This window comes from Dipodomys ordii, unplaced genomic scaffold (genome assembly GCF_000151885.1).
Source record: "Dipodomys ordii isolate 6190 unplaced genomic scaffold, Dord_2.0 Scaffold34, whole genome shotgun sequence".
NCBI lineage: Eukaryota > Metazoa > Chordata > Mammalia > Rodentia > Heteromyidae > Dipodomys > Dipodomys ordii.
In genome coordinates this window covers 9,408,172-9,421,177 of record NW_012267250.1, presented here as the reverse complement: position 1 = coordinate 9,421,177, position 13,006 = coordinate 9,408,172, and positions in this window count along the sequence as shown.

Here is a 13,006-nt window from a genome sequence, read left to right as displayed (position 1 = left end):
TGTTAATAGATTCCTGCTAGTCCACACTGACACATCAACCATCCTTCCTTTTCTTCCACTTCATTCACAATTTTGCAAATAGTTTTTTATCATTTCTTCAGCTTCCTGCCAGAATTCTGACTGGTACACATTCATATTATACAACATATTGATTTTAAGGTAACTGTAAGGCACACTAGTGGAAATTTGCATGGTTTAGAGTGCAAAAACAAATGTGAAGGGAAGTTATAAACATGTATACTACTAGTATAGGGATAATAACAGGAACTTCTGCAGTTGATGAAGGAGGCATAGAGTTACGAAAAGAATAGCCTAGAATGAAACAAAGAGGAATTCTAATATTTAAAGGCTAAGAGTAGGCACAAAGCAATGAACATAAATGGTAAAAGAAACCCAAGTGTTGTTTTTTTTTTTTTTTGTCGGTCATAGGGCTTGAACTCTGGGCCTGGGCGCTGTCCCTCAGCCCTTCAGCTCAAGGCGAGCGCTCTACCACTTGAGCTACAGCATCCCATTTCCGCCCAAGTGTTGTTTTTTAAAAGGACAAAAAGAAAGTAAAATGGAGAAGTGGTCAGCTATTGAAGAAGAGGCCAAATGATGAGATGTTCCTTTTCAGGGGATGCTAAAAAGGAACCATTGAATTGTTAAATGCAGATAATGCATTATATATGTATAAATTAGCAATTTACCTTTTGGTAGCAATTTTTAGGTGTTCATGACATATAAAAAATAATTCAATTCCTCATCGCATGAAGTTTCCTATTGTTAGTCAGTTATGCCATAAATATAAATATATATGTATATATATTTAAACACAATAGTAAAATAAAGCAACAGCAAGGAGCTTTATGAAAGTCTGAAGCAAAAAAAATATCAAATATCATTGATTGTTTACATATAGATGTCAGAAAGCTACTGGGCAACAATACTAGAGGGTAGGTACTATTATTATACCCATGGTTATTTTTAACGTGAAAGAAAAAATAAGAGACTTAGAGACAAAAAGAAATTTCCTAAAACCATTGTTTACTGAGTGAACGAGCTGAGATTCAGGTTTACTTGATAATGAAACCGGGCTTTCAATGTATAATAAAGGGATACATTTGTTAAAAACAGTTTTTACTGTTAAAAATGATCAATACACAAGCTTTTAATTCCAAAAACCTCCAAAATCTTAAAAAAATTATTTTCAGGCAGCCAGGCACCAGTGGCTTATACCTGTAATCCTAATCAGGAGGCTGAGATCTGATGATTGTGCTTTGAAGCCAGCTGGGGCAGGAAATTCCATGAGACCCATCTCCAATAAATTCACAAAAAAGCTGAAAGTGGTCCTGTGGCTCAAGTGATAAAAGAGCTAGCCTTGAGCCCAAAGAGACTCAGGGACCGCACTCAGGCCCTGAGTTCAAGTCCCAGAACCACTAAAATAATCAGTTTCTATGATAAAAGGGATTATAAAAAGCATAGACTTTAGGTGTCTTTCACTTCCTCAGATAGGTATATTTTAATAACTACAGCACAATACCAAAACCAAGCAATTAATATTGGTACAATATATGTGTACAATTCAATGTCATTTTGTCCACGGACAGACTGGGCATCTATCACAAAAATCAAGAAACAGAACTATTCCATAATCACAAAGATTTCTTATATTCCCATCTATCTTTTCTACCCCCATCTCTAATTCATGGTGTCTACTATTCTATTATCATTCCCATAATTTTGTTATTTTGAAAATAATATACACACAGAATCAGGTAGTATAGGCTCTTGGGAGTTAGCTGCTTTCATTGAATATCATTTCCTTGCATTCCACCCAAGTTATTACTAAGTAGTATTTGTTATTACTAAGTAGTATTACTAAGTTCTATGTTGTTGATGTACCAGAATTTAAGTAAGGACTCACTTATTGAATGACATTTTGCTTGTTTCCAGTTTGAGACTATTGCTAATAAGGCATCTAATATTAGCCAGGGATGTTGAATAACCTTTCATGTGCTTTGTTGTCTTACCATCTCTCTGCATTTTTTGGTATTTAATTTCTTTATTTCTTTTGCTTATTTTGTAGTTTAATTATTCCATATTTTTCATTATTCAGCTTTAGTGGTGTTTTATATATTTTAGACATGAACCTTTTGTTACCTAAATGATGTACACATATTTTGCTTGGTCTATAACTGTCTTTCCCCTCCCACCCACAAATGGGGTTTTCATTTGAGCAAAAAATTTAATTTGCACATCTGTACATATATGAATAATTTGAATATATTATAAATATACAGACTTTTACAGAGCTCTGTATTGTATTATATACATATACTATACATACAGTGTATACAGAATATAATTTATATTGACCAACTTGGAAGTCTTTCATAATAACATTGTTACCTGTATCAGAAACTGCTAATATTTACATATCATTTCTTGGCAAAAGCACATGAGCTAGCAAATGTCATTATTCTAAATCAATCACTTTATGATACTATTCATGAAAACAGAGAAGCATGTGGGCCAGCTGTTACTAATCCATGTAAATTGTACATTCAGATGGCCTATCCTTTGATTATATTTTTTTCAGAGCATTTTTATTCAGGAAAGAAACTGTTTCATAAGCAGCAAGGGAAGGATTTCAGAATTAGAGAAGACTGGAAGGTGGTATGCATAGAGAGGTTACACACTATAATTAATGCAATTTCTTTAGATATCAACATTGGTAAGGAATATCTGAGCTACCTTTCATAGTTGATTAATCTAAATTCACACATTGGAATACAATATCCAAACTCTGAAAGATTTTATAATTTGCACCTGAGAAACATCCATTCAAAGGGTATCTTTATGGGGTGACTAAGTTTCATGTAGCAAGAAAATTAAAACAAAGGTGAAAGTGGAGTTTTTAAATTGCATTTGTTTATTTATTTATTTAGTCAGTCAGTCAGTCATGGGGCTTGAACTCAGGGCCTGGGCAATGTCCTTGGGCTCTTTTACTCAAGGTTAGTGCTCTACCACTTTGAGCCACAGTTTCACTTCCAGTTTTCTGGTGGTTAATGAGAATTTCAAGGTCTTTCCTTCCCCAGGCAGGCTTTGAACCACAATCCTCAGACCTCAACCTCCTGAGTAGGTAGGATTACAAGTGTGAGCCACCAGCCACCAGCGCCAGCTTTATTTTTTTAATTGAGTCAAACATATAAGAATACTACCATAAAACAGGAAGATGAGCTTTTTTCCTACTGAGTGTCAGATTCAGTGTTATTTATTCTAGGTTTCCACTGACAACTGAGCTGTGTAATATAACTGCAACATGGTATTACTTTCATTACAGTCTTGCCAGAGAAGCAGGTAATTTAAGCCCTTACATATCTAATCTCCAAATCTCTATTATCTGACAGGAAATAGTTTCCCTTGGTTTTCTTTTTGATAATCACCATTTAATAATAAAAAGGTCTAGCAATCACAAAATAATTCTGAATCCAGCTTGTCTCTAAATTCAGTATTTTATTAAAACTGGCTTTTTTGATAGAGATTGAGAATAGATGTCTAAAAATTTAATTTAATACACTATCCTAAAATATTCAGAGCTCTCAGGAAATTTTTTGAGCAAGATTGAACTGTAAAAAAGAGGTATTTTTGAAACTAGTGAATTGTAATATATATATATGTTGTCCCTCTTTTATGATATTTCAGTTTTGGACAAAGAAACTTTCCAGGTGCTAGTGAAGTCACAGATCACTCCAGACCACCTTTCATGGACAAAGTGGTTACCAACTAGATACAGGGCCTGGTGGGTTAGCTTCAATACCATCAGCAGTCCGGCTATGGATTAGAGTTCATTCCGTTCTTTCAATTAACTTCCTAACAGATGCTGGAGGAAATGAAAAGCTTGAAAATCACAATGTACAATAAGAGGCAAGAAGCACAGTCACAGAAATGTATTCCAGATACAACTTTCTAACATCAGTAAAACAATGTGTCACAGAAAGGACACACTCAGGAATGATCCGAATGTTGGTCTGATGATATAATTATTTATTCTGGTGAGTGGTATTGCCAGGAATATATTTTATAAATTAAATACTTATAATAAAACATTAACATAATTTATCCCAAGAATGCCTGCTTCATCTCTCTCTCTCTTTTATGGCAGAGGGTGAAGTCAGTGGCAGTTTGCCATGGTTATGTGATATTCTGGCAAGAAAATGCCTCATGGTATATCACAAACATATGTTCCGGTAATGGCTTCATATTATATTCCTTTAGTGCTTTATTCCCATTTTTAGGAGAGCTCTTCTAGACAAGAGCAATATGTTTTCTTGTCAATCTATCCCACTGACCATTAACACATGTCTCTACTTTTAGAGTTCACAATGGTTAAAGAGTTAAAACTTAACATCACATTTCTTGTAACTTAAATTTTGACTATACAGTAAAGTTGGTCACTGGAGTTCATCTGTGGTGGTTACTCTGCCTCCTTTTCAATTAAGGAATTCTCTTTCTTTTCAATGGTGATGTTCTTCAAATTACAATTGATGAAGTTGGGATGTATACAAAATATGGCAACCACGATGGTAAGATGACTCTAAACTTGAGGTCACAAATTAGCCTTCCAGAGCCAAATCTGGCCCCCAGATGTGTTTTGTTTGGTATACTAAGTGTTTAAACTTTTTTTGTCTCTGTTTCTGACATTTAAATTTTAAAACATTTCAAATAGAAATCTCTATCTTCAAGTTATTTGAAAAAAAATCTCTGGCAGCCTTGATAGACATTTTCACATAGCAACAGCTGGTGGGTGCTGGGTAATCTCTGCCTGCTCTCCGGAGTGCTCCAGAGAAACTCTCTGGTTCTTCAGTTCGACCCAACATACTTTCATTTGTCTGTGTTGGATGTCTGAGCCTGTCTAGGTCTGAATGTCAGACTCTTCTCAATTACATTGCATGAGAACTTTGAGGAGGAAAAACTGGTAGTCAGTGGCTTGGAGAGATAATCATAAAAGGTAAGTAGCTCTCCTCACTTAGCTGAAGTACTATTCCTGGAGGCAGGGATTAGATTTGTAAGGTTTTGCCTCAGAGGGTAGAAACAAATCCAAAGCAAGACAAATTATGCTTCTTATACCGATAACAAGTGGAATTCTGGGCCAATCAGACATGTGAGTTGGTATAGCACAAACAGATCATTATCGCTGGACAGTGTATATAGATGGTAGGATGGTGGGAAGGCTTTCTTTATTATTTTCTTTGGATCTGTAAAATGAGGAATCTGCTAACTGAAATCCAGTTGGAATCTAAAAGCATTATACGAACATGTAGAACTTTAGTTGACACAGTTTTGGACTGGTGGGATAAGGGCTATTGAATACCAACATTATCCTTCTGAATCATCGGGAACTCCCTAATTAGATTTGTTTTAGAGTGTTATTCTCTAGTCATAGACCATTTGATTTCCTTTCTAAGAACACATGGCAATCAGATGTACAGTTTTTCTTCTGGGGAAAATATTATTTTAATAACTAACATCAGCACAACTGTCAAAAGAGAAAAAAGTGTAATGGTTTTCAAGTGATTAATAAAGCTTTAATTTTCAAAGAGATTTATTATTATTATCTTTAAGTAGTTGTACAAACTTTTCGATTTGATGTGTCAGTTTATAAATACAATGCATCATTCTCCCCTTCTCTTCCAACCCACCCTAAAGAGGTTAAATATATACATGTGTACATATACACATATAATATATAATATCATATTGCATATATTATATATGTAAATAATGTTCCTGGAGTCATAATAAATCACTGAAAAATGATAATAATTGCTTTGTAAAGGAAAAGCAATCCCTAATACTTAACATTTTCATAGCAGATCTTTCTCTATTAAGGTTTTGTTTTTAACATAGACCAGTGTTGGCAAACTGAAGTCCTGTAAGCCAAATGTCTTTCATTTTCTGAATAAAGTTTTGTTGGAACATAGCCACACCCATTCGTTTCCATGTTGTTTCTTTTCTACCATAGCAAGGTTTAGTAGCTGCAACACAGACTAGACCCCATACTTAAAAGATTTTCTGTGCGAACCTTAACAGGAACAGTTAACTACCCTTTGCACCAACTAACTGATTTGAACTATTTGTATTTTGTCAGTAAAATTAATAGTCAAGTGACACTGGTGTCTCAATGATGCTGTAGAAGAAAATACCATACTCTATCACTTAGAGAAGGGGGGTGGTAAACAAAATGCAGGTTTTCTTTCATTTCCAGACTGTTATTTCCTTTTTAAACGTTCAATGATTGAGACACAAAACTCAGCATCTTTTTTTTCCATTTACACACAAAGAATTCACTCACAGAGAAGATCAAGAAGCTATATAGATTTCACCAAAGTGTTTGGGGGATGGAAAGCAGTGATTCCTTGTAATAAACTTTAAGGTCTCTTTAAAGCTTCATCAAGAATCCCTTTATCCAGAAAGCTGTTAACAACTTAGTTCTTAGCAACTTGGACTATGATTTTGATCCAATAGATGAGAAGGAGCAAAGTAGGCAGGTTTATTTATATATTAGTTTACTGGAATTCTCTTCATTTTATATTTCCATTTCTTCTGAAGATGAAGAGAGGACCACACCATTTAGTCTTGGTAATATCTAGTCAACACATGATGACTATTAGCCTAGAGAACTGGGCTGGATTTCAGTGATGGCTCCTAATTTTTTTAAATAACACATTTTACACCCATTCTAGTGAAATGACAATATTACTTCTGCTGCTAGGATATGTAGCTCTAACAGTTATCTTTGAAATTACATTTTGGATGGTGGAAGTAGAATAGATTGTTGCTAAATATAATTTGTAGCTACAGTAAAGTGAGTAGTTTTTGCTCAAAATTTGAATATACTGAGGACTTCAGTAGCTGGCAGTATGTCAAGTCAGGCATTAAGAAAGCCATTTCAACATTTGGAAATACTGGATAAAATGAAATTTTTTCTTTAAATACAAAGAGGAATCCAAAAGCCCCAAAGCCCCTTGGGATAAGTGAAGAGTCCAGGAGTTTTCCTCTCTTATGATTCTCAGTGACAGACAAATCTTCCTGGATCTTTTCCAGAGAATATCAACTTCTCTTCCCTATTATAGAGACCACTTTGGCTTTGACCCAGTCTTTAACACCCCACTTCCATATGTATTTTCTTCAGAAAAAAAGTTGTTAGATTTGAATAAAAGCCCATTCTTTTTCACACTTAGGTAGCTTCTAAAGAGATTGTCATCTTGCTATTTCCCAATACCTGCATAAGCAGTAGGTTCAAAGTATTTTCATAAACATATACAATGTTTCACCCATTACATGGGATTTTCTCCATTTCTTTATTGAATTGGAAACAGAATTGTATGACTTGGGAAAGTTTCTATAGTTCTTCTGTGAAGCAAAAATGGTATCATGTGATCCCTTCCACCCAGTAGATAGCAGAAGGCTCTCAGATGGGTGGACCAGAGTGAGAGCTAGTCAATTTTATTTGCTCTGTGCTTCAGGTACAACATCAACCCTATTCTTATCTCTGCCAGATACACATTGAAAAATACCACTGATACTATACAGACATCATCTACCAGTGGGCAGCTCAAAGCCAAAATCAGTCAACTCAAAAAAAGATGAGGAAGTATAAAAAGGAAGCTTTGAGAAGACATCATTAATACCAAATACTTCCAGTGTGCAGAGGGGTGCCTCAGAAATCCAAAGGGAACACAAGAATCACACAAAATCAAAGATTCTGAGACTAGGCTTAGATTATTCTGACTCATCTTTTAGATATTAGTTCAAATACCACTTCTTTAAGATTGTCTTGATATTACTAAGGTTTCAGATCTTCTTATCATTCACTTTTGTAACTCTTAATTTGCTTACACTTTTGCATGCACAATTAAATCAGTATGCAATTAATCAGTACATATATCTTGTATAAATATATATTCAATGAAATAGAAGACCTCATCTTATGCACTGGTCTGTTTCCTGTGACAAGCACACTCCAGCGTTTAGTAAATGAAAGAATTATAAAAGATAAAAGTATTACAATTACACATTTACAACCTTCATAATGTTGCATCTGTTTACAATGTGTATCTAAGCAATGATGTTGACATTTAAAAACTACCATTAAATACATTGCCAATCTGATATGAAAAATTAACAACAGAAAATGTTCTCCAAAACACAGAAAATCATCAGATTTACTTCATGCTAAAATTTTCAGATTAATTTTGTTTTTGTTTTTTCACACCAATCATCTCTCATTCACTTACGAGTTGGAAAACCCTATCCTGAGGAACTTGAGAAACAATTGACTATGGAGTGCTGTTAAACTTTATCGTTCTTCAGTCTGTCTATAGTTCATAGAATATAGACCAAACATTCTAGTTACAGCATGAATACTTGCTAAGGATCCCAAAATTACTTAAATTAGGGTATAGTTGGCAATGCCCCAGTGTGGTTGCTTACAGGCAGAGGATGCTGTGGGAAAGATGGCCCCATATACCAAGGTTCATTGTGTCCTGGGGGAATAATTCACTTGGAGGAAATGTAATTTACCTCACATTTTGACTGTATATTTATAATTAGATGTGGATTCCTTGCCCAGTTTTACTTTACATCAGACTAACATATGCTGTGTTACAGATGGGAGTCCCAGGTTATTTAGCATCAGGGGCCCTGGTGTCTTGTGATTCCAAATTAAACTTGGGTGTGCACATAAACCATGCAAATTAGGCTGTGTCCACATGCTCAGCACTGCCAAGAAGAAATCAGGTGACAAACTATAGAATGCATCAAGGGCTACCTCTTCTTGGTGGGAAAAATTCCACTAAGCTTGGAAATTGAGAGGTTTTTTTGAGAGTAAACTTTGAACTCTAATTGCCATGACCAGACGCATGTATTTCTTTGCTACCAAGACAAGATGAGATGGTGAAGCAAGCTGGTTCAACATTCCTTCACGTTAGTAGATGAGGGTAAAGTTAATGAGCCAACTAGAAAACATCTACTGAAAAGTTATCGCTAACATAATAGTTACTGAGGAGAAACTTGAAATTTTTTCCCACTAAAATCACAAGCAAGGCATGGGTGTCCTTTCTGACCATTCATTTTAAAACTAGAACTCCTAGAAAATGCCAAAATTCAAAAAAATAATTAAAAGTATACTGATTGGGGAAGGAAGAAATAAAACTCTTTATAGATGATGATTGCTTATGTGATAATTTCAAATGTCAAGAACACAAACAAACTTAGAGAATGAGTAAGTGACTATAGCAAGTTTGCAGGACACATGGTCAATACACAAACATCCTTTGCTTTCCTATATAACAGAAAAGGTAAAATTTGAAGTTAAAACCACAATATCTAATTTATATTAGCATACAATAAAAGGAAACACCAGCATAAATCTAAAATTTCCACACAATGAAGACCACAAGTGAATTTGAAATCAAAGAATAATTAAATAGATACTTATGTCCATGTGTAGGAAGACTCAGAATTACCAAAATGTCGATTCCTCCCCACTCGATCTAAAGACTTTATGAAACCCTAATAAGTGTTTTGTGGATAAAAAGAAACTGATTCTGAAGTTTATGTGGAGAGGCAAATGACCCAGAATAATAGCACAATATTGAAGCAGAACAGCATTAAAGAATTAATGCTACCCAACTCCAAGATTCACTACAAAGCTTCAGTGATCAAGAGAGTGTAGTATTGTAAAGAAAAAAAGAATACATCAATGGAACAGAATAGTGTCTAGAATTCAACATAAAAATTTAGTCAACTGATCTTTAACCAAAGAACAAAAGCAAATCAACAGAGAAAAGATACTATTTTCAACAATAATGCTGAAACAAATGGGTATTCACATGCCAGAAAAGTGAGTCTGCATACAAATTTCCACTCTATAGAAGGTACCTCAAAATGGAGATAAAGGTACCTAAACATCAATAGTATAAATACACAAATATAAGTGCCGAACTACAAAATAATGAAGTAGAAAATACAGATGACCTGGAGTTTGGCAATGACTCATTTAGTAACAAAGAAAAGGCATGATTCATGAAAGAAATGAATAACAAACTGTCATTCATTAGAATTAAATTTTTTAGCTCTACAGAAGACAATGCCTAAAGAATAAAAAGAAAAGCCACCTACAGTACCTTAGAAAAGGTACTTTAAAAAGACACTTCTTCTAAAGGACTGTTATTCAAAATAAAGAAAGAGCAATTAAGTTCATGAATTAGAAGGCTATTAATATTAGTAACAGCACAATAAATAATGGGCCAAGGATCTTACCAGACATCACATCCAAGAATACATGAGGATGAGACGAGAGAACATATGCAAGCATGCCCCATATTATAGGTAATCAAGAAAATGCTATTGAAACAGCCATAAGGTATCATTACACACCTATTATAATGGCTCAGACCTTGACTAGTAATGATACCAATTGCTGGCAAGGCTGCTTTGGTGGGTATTTTAAGTTTGACAAAAAAATGTACTCACTACCTTATATATGTAACTGTGATCCCTCTGTACATCCCTTTGACAATAAAATCAAGGTAAAAAATAAAATTAAAAAAGAACCTGTATTTGGGAGTTAAACAGATATAACCTTATTCCATGTTAAGTTCTATTCGCATATGTGGTCTCAAGTAAAGTTTCATTTTCTCTCTGACTTATTTTCTTCAACAGAATAACAATAGAAAAATAGTTACTGACTAGGAAAGTTGTTACAAATGATCAATGAAATGATAATATGCGAACTCATGAGGATTTTGTAAACATCCATGATATATTACTATGCACTTAAAAACAATGGCAAGTGCAATCCATGGTATTTATGAACTACAGCAGTAATAGTCTCTCTTTTAAGACTTCTGAGCATCTGGAATTCGAAAGCATAGAGACAATAGGTTAATCTTGTCATTGTTCCCACGGGAATGAACTGTTGCGTCATCTAAACATAAACTGATTGAGTTTAATGCTTTATTATCATTGGAAAGAAAACCCTGTATCCAGACATCATTGGAACCAAGGTGATTTGGTCATTACAAGGCTCCGAGTCACCATGTCATATCACAATGTCATGAAAGAAATGACTGAAAGACCCAGGATAGGATGAGTATGTACCCTTTCTTTTTCACCAAATTAAGAACAACCATGGACTGTTTGGGGGGCCATCAATCATGCTTTCCAAATGCTTTTGTTAGAGTGTCTAAGTGTGAATGGGCTCGTTTGTCAAAACTTCACCACATCTTCTTCTGCAAAGAGATGTCATGTTGTTTTAAGAATTGAGAAGTAAAGTTCTTTATTGACTGCTCTTGCTCAATTGAATCTAACATCCCCTTCCATTTTAGAAGGAGCCGATTCTTTTTAAAAGACTTGGAGAAAGCATCAGGTTAACATAGTTGGGCAAACATCCCACCGCATCTCCAAACACCAGGGCTTGGTCTGTGCAGTTGGAGAATGCAATGTGTCTTTAGTTTAAAGTGTATCACTCACATTCTTGCTCTTACTACTCTATTCTTGGGGAAGGTGGGGAAGTGACTTTTATGAGGATTTTGAGGTTGTTTTTTTTTTCCTGGCTGCTAAGGACCAACTCCACTTTGGGTTCACAAACATCAGACTCTTGGCTCTTACTGAGCTGTGTTCTCCGTGTCTTCCAGTTTTACAAATACTTGTAGTGCCCTCCCATACACCCCCACCCCATACCAGGGCTACTTAGAAACCAAGAAAGACTGATTCTTAAGTTATTACACGTAAAACACATTTTTCCACCATACTTGCTTTAATTTTTAAAAGCTTGTATAATTTAAGGAAATTTAAATCCATGTGTTTTTTATTCACTTGGACTGACATCATCAAAATAGCCTTCTAAAGCAGCTGCATGAGCCTTTTTTAATAAAGTCCTCTTATGACTCGTTTCTTTTTGAAAACAGATTCTTCTTTTTGCCAAAGGCAAACGAACTTAAATGCCAAGAGATTTGGATTTAGATCAAAATTTTAGACCTATAAAGTTAGAGATTAAAACTTTTGCGAATGGGCTTCTGACTCCCCATTGAAATTAGTTACAAAGAGGAAAAAGCAGCATCTGAAGGAAGTTCATGGTCAAGCCTGGTGTCAGATTAAAGAAATGTCTATATTTGCTACTTATATTTGTGCCAAATCTGAAATGAATCAATATCCGATGTATATGGGATTATTCCAGAAATATGATCCACTGCCAAGTAGTTAACTTTTCCGCCATCTCTGGTTATCATGAGCAAACCACAATGCCATATTCTCCAGAGGGTGGAAACCCAGCACGCTAGCCTGTCTATGATTTGTGAGATTTGATTGTTTTAGCAGAACCATTTTGGAGACAGGACCTTTGCTAAACATTCTAGAGGGTATTATACACATGAACATGCTTGTATGTGCACTTCCAGGATATGTATGCATATAGAATAAAAGTCCCTAGGTATTTTTCTCTTTTAATAGGAATTTTCTCTTCTGATGGTATACTTAACAGTTTAGCAAACAAAATTATAATTCAGGCACAAAAATGTGTAAAGGATCTCAGCCCTTAAATATATCCATATGCTGTAGTTGAAACAAAACACTTAAAGCTTCTTGATATTAACAATCAGGCCTGTTTTTCTCCTTGTCACAATGTATATAGTAAGCAGTAATCAGAGAGATGTATGGCTGAAAGAACTTGAATTTTATGGGAATCTGTGAGACAAACAGGCATTCCACACTCTTGTAGCCCTCAAGCAGAACTGCGGAAAAGAATGCCCCATTTAAGAAACAAATTTGTCTGCCATAGAGAAACCCCATGAAGGATAATTTTTCTGGGATAGAAAAATTGAAAGAGAAAGAAAGACAGAAGAACAACAGAATATGTTCTCTGATTTTGTTTTACTGCAGAGATTGTTGAAAGGAGAAACGGAAGATAGACATGTCAATAGACTCATTTATGAGTTTACAAAAAAAGAACATCTCTGCTTTA